This window comes from Palaemon carinicauda, chromosome 12 (assembly GCF_036898095.1).
Source record: "Palaemon carinicauda isolate YSFRI2023 chromosome 12, ASM3689809v2, whole genome shotgun sequence".
Classification (NCBI taxonomy): Eukaryota; Metazoa; Arthropoda; class Malacostraca; order Decapoda; family Palaemonidae; genus Palaemon; species Palaemon carinicauda.
Genome location: NC_090736.1, coordinates 145,266,899 through 145,271,898, shown reverse-complemented (window position 1 = coordinate 145,271,898; position 5,000 = coordinate 145,266,899).

The window sequence follows — 5,000 nt, the reverse complement described above, 5'->3', positions numbered from 1 at the left end:
TACATACATATATACACACATAGGCTACATACATATATATATATATATATATATATTTATATATATATATATATACATATATATATATATATATATATTAAATACCATACCCGTCTATTTTATCATGTGATATATCTTGCATTTCATATATTAACTAATATTCCAAAAAAATTCTTTCAATTTCGAATATATTTTTTCAGAAAGTAGAGATTAACAATAATTTACATCTCACCTTTTTTGAGATTCATGAAATTAAATATAAAATTACCTTTTCTTTTGAAATTCATGAAATTAAATCTAAAATTACCTTTTTTTTAAATTCATGAAATTAAATCTAAAATTACTTTTTTTTTTAAATTCATTAAATTAAATCTAAAACTTCCGCATTATTTTTCAATTCATATATCGTTTATGAAACAAGTCTAAACTACTCCATGTACACTCAATTATAAAGAGTAATTAACCTCCAGTTTATTTCAGGGTCACCCGTTCAATTACCGCCCGTACTCAACGTTGTTTTTGCACTGGACATAAATATGACGTTTATATACACATCTTCGAGGAATAAATTGCAGCTTTTATTCATATGGAGTAACAAATACTCCATATGGAAACGTTTAACAAATACACCATATGAAAACGTTTAACAAATACACCAAAGGGAAACGTTTAACAAATACTCCATATGGAAACGTTTAACAAATACACCATATGAAAACGTTTAACAAATACACCATATGAAAACGTTTAACAAATACACCAAAGGGAAACGTTTAACAAATACACCATAGAAAAACTTTTAACAAATACGCCATACGGAAACGCTTCACAAATACACCATACATAAACGTTTAACAAATACACCATATAGAAACGTTTAAAAAATACACCATAGGGAAACTTTTAACAAATACACCATGTAGAAACGCTTAGCAAATACACCATACAGAAATGCTTAGCAAATACACCATACAGAAACGTTAAACAAATACACCATAGAAAAACGTTTAATAAATACACCATACAGAAAAGCTTCTACAAATACACCATAGAGAAACGTTTAATAAATACACCAAAGAAAAACGTTTGACAAATACACCATAGAAAAACGTTTAACAAATACACCATAGGAAAACGTTTAACAAATACACCATAGGAAAACGTTTAACAAATACACCATAGAAAAACGTTTTAACAAATACACCATAGGAAAACGTTTAACAAATACACCATAGAAAAAACGTTTAACAAATACACCATAGGGAAACGTTTAACAAATACACCATAGGAAAACGTTTAACAAATACACCATAGGAAAACGTTTAACAAATACACCATAGAAAAACGTTTAACTGATACACCATAGGAAAACGTTTAACAAATACACCATAGGAAAACGTTTAACAAATACACCATAGAAAAACGTTTAACAAATACACCATAGGAAAACGTTTAACAAATACACCATAGGGAAACGTTTAACAAATACACCATAGGAAAACGTTTAACAAATACACCATAGAAAAACGTTTGACAAATACACCATACAGAAAAGCTTCACAAATACACCATAGAAAAACGTTTAATAAATACACCATACAGCAAAGCTTCACAAATACACCATAGAAAAACGTTTAACAAATACGCCATACAGAAACGCTTCAACAAATACACCATAGAAAAAACGTTTGACAAATACGCCATACAGAAAAGCTTCACAAATACACCATAGAAAAATGTTTAACAAATACACCATACAGAAAAGCTACACAAATACACCATAGAAAAACGTTTAACAAATACACCATACAGAAAACCTCCACAAATACACCATAGAAAAACGTTTAACAAATACACCCTACAGAAACGCTTCAACAAATACACCATAGAGAAACGTTTAACAAATACGCCATACAGAAACGCTTCAACAAATACACCATAGAAAAACGTTCAACAAATACATCATACAGAAAAGCTTCACAAATACACCATAGAAAAACGTTTAACAAATACACCATAGAAAAACGTTTAACAAATACACCATACAGAAATGTTTAACAAATACACCATATAGAAACGTTTAACAAATACACCATACAGATATGCTTAGCAAATACACCATAGAAAAACGTTCAACAAATACACCATACAGATATGCTTAGCAAATACACCATACAGAAACGTTAAACAAATGCGCCATAGAAAAACGTTAAAAAAAAATACACCATAGAAAAACGTTTAACAATACACCATAGAAACACGTTTAACAAATACACCATAGAGAAACGTTTAACAAATACACCATAGAGAAAAGTTTGACAAATACACCATAGAAAAACGTCTAACAAATACACCATAGAAAAACGTTTAACAAATACACCATACAGAAAAGCTTCACAAATACACCATAGAAAAACGTTTAACAAATACACCATACAGAAACGCTTCAACAAATACACCATAGAAAAACGTTTAATAATACACCATACAGAAAAGCTACACAAATACACCATAGAAAAACGTTTAATAAATACACCATACAGAAACGCTTCAACAAATACACCATAGAAAAAACGTTTCACAAATACACCATACAGAAACGCTTCAACAAATACACCATAGAAAAACGTTTAACAAATACACCACACAGAAAAGCTTCACAAATACACCATAGAAAAACGTTTAACAAATACACCATACAGAAAAGCTTCACAATTACACCGTAGAAAAACGTTTAAAAAATACACCATACAGAAAAGCTTCACAAATACACCATAGAAAAATGTTTAACAAATACACCATACAGAAAAGCTACACAAATACACCATAGAAAAATGTTTGACAAATACACCATAGAAAAACGTTTAACAAATACACCATACAGCAAAGCTTCACAAATACACCATAGAAAAACTTTTAACAAATACACCATACAGAAAAGCATCACAAATACACCATAGAAAAAACGTATAACAAATACACCATAGAAAAACGTTTATCAAAAACCTATCTGGACGAAAACCCTTTCGCTGTCTTCTTATCCAGCGGCTGTTACTGTCAACAGCAGACCGCATCCTCAGAAAACGCCAATGAAGCGACTTATTTTTTTTTCACCTCATCAGGTAAACAAGACAGATCTTTTCTCATAAAATGGAAATATTCAATCAATTCGAGTATTAATTACCAGCGCTTTGGGAAACACGTCAATTGAAGTGGCAATTATGGAGAAAGGGGAATATTTTTTCCTATATATTTTCACTTTCCTCTTGGTAAGGGTAGAAGAGACTCTTTAGCTATGGTAAGCAGCTCTCCTAGGAGAAGGACACTCCAAAATCAAACCATTGTTCTCTAGTCTTGGGTAGTGCCATAGCCTCTGTACCATGGTCTTCCACTTGGTAAGGGTAGAAGAGACTCTTTAGCTATGGCAAGCTGCTCTCCTAGGAGAAGGACACTCCAAAATCAAACCATTGTGCTCTGGTCTTGGGTAGTGCCATAGCCTCTGTACCATGGTCTTTTACTATCTTGGGTTAGAGTTCTCTTGCATGAGGGTACACTCGGGCACACTGTTCTATCTAATTTCTCTTCCTCTTGTTTTGTTAAAGTTTTTATAGTTTATATAGGAGATATTATCTTAATGATATTCTAAAATATTTGTTTTTTCCTTGTTTCCTTTCCTCACTGAGCTATTTTCCCTGTTGGAGCCCCTGGGCTTATAGCTTTCTGCTTTTCCAACTAGGGTTGTAGCTTAGCAATTAATAATAATAATAATATGGGAAATTCTAGACGGGTATGGATGAAGAAATCGGTATTGCAATTTTTAGTTTATATATGAAATATGTTTTAATGTTGTTATTGTTTTTGAAATGTTTTATTTCAATTGTTCATTACTTATTGTATCATCTATTTATTTCCTTATTTCCATTCCTCACTGGGGTATTTTTCCTTGTTAGAGCCCTAGGGCTTAGAGAATCTTGCTTTCCCAACTAGGGTTGTAGCTTAGCTAGTAATAATATTAATAATGACTGGTTTGGTGATGGCGAGTGCTAATACTCTATCTTCTTTCTCTTCTTGTATTTTACATTTTTATAGCTTATATATAAAGATTATCTTAATGTTGTTACGGCTCTTAAAATATTTTATTTTGATTGTTCATTACTTCTCTAGTAGTTTATATATTACCTTCCTTCGTTTCCTCACTGGGCTGTTTTTTCCTCTTGGAGCCCTTGGGCTTATAGCATCCTGCTTTTCCAACAAGGATTGTAGCTTGGCTAATAATAATATTAATAATAATAATAATAATAATAATAATAACCGATAAAAGTAGAGGGAAAAGATTTTTATATAAAAAAATTTAAAAAAATTTTATCTTCGAATTTTTTTTTACAAACTTGATTTTGTCTTCATCATTTCTATCTTATCTGTATTTACCATTTTTAATTTAAAATAAAAATTTACCTATTTTTTTAATTTGTTGTTAAAAGAAAAAAAAAACTTTATGCTGCAGATGAAGAAAAGTCTACAAAATTTGACTTTTCCATAAAATAAAAAACAAAAAACCGAATCATCTGTATTTACCATTTTCAATTCAGAATATAAATTTATTCTTAAATTTGTCGATTTATAAAGAAAAAACTCTTTATGCTGTAGATAAAGAAAAGGCTGCAAAATTTTCAATTCAAAATATAAATTTACTTTTCAAATTTGTCAATTTATAAAGAAAAAAAATTTATGCTGTGAATAAAGAAAAGGCTGCAATATTTGAGTTGCCATTAAAAAAAATAATAAAAAAATATAACACGAATGATTGGTATTTAACATTTTCAGCTTTAAGCACGAATTTACCTTCTTTTAATTTGTCGATATATATATATATATATATATATATATATAAAACTTTATGCTGCAAAATTTTACTTTTCCATGAAGTTAAAAAAGCTGAAACAAAAGTGAGCAAAATAAACACGAGACTAAAAACACCAATACAATAAAAATATGAAAAA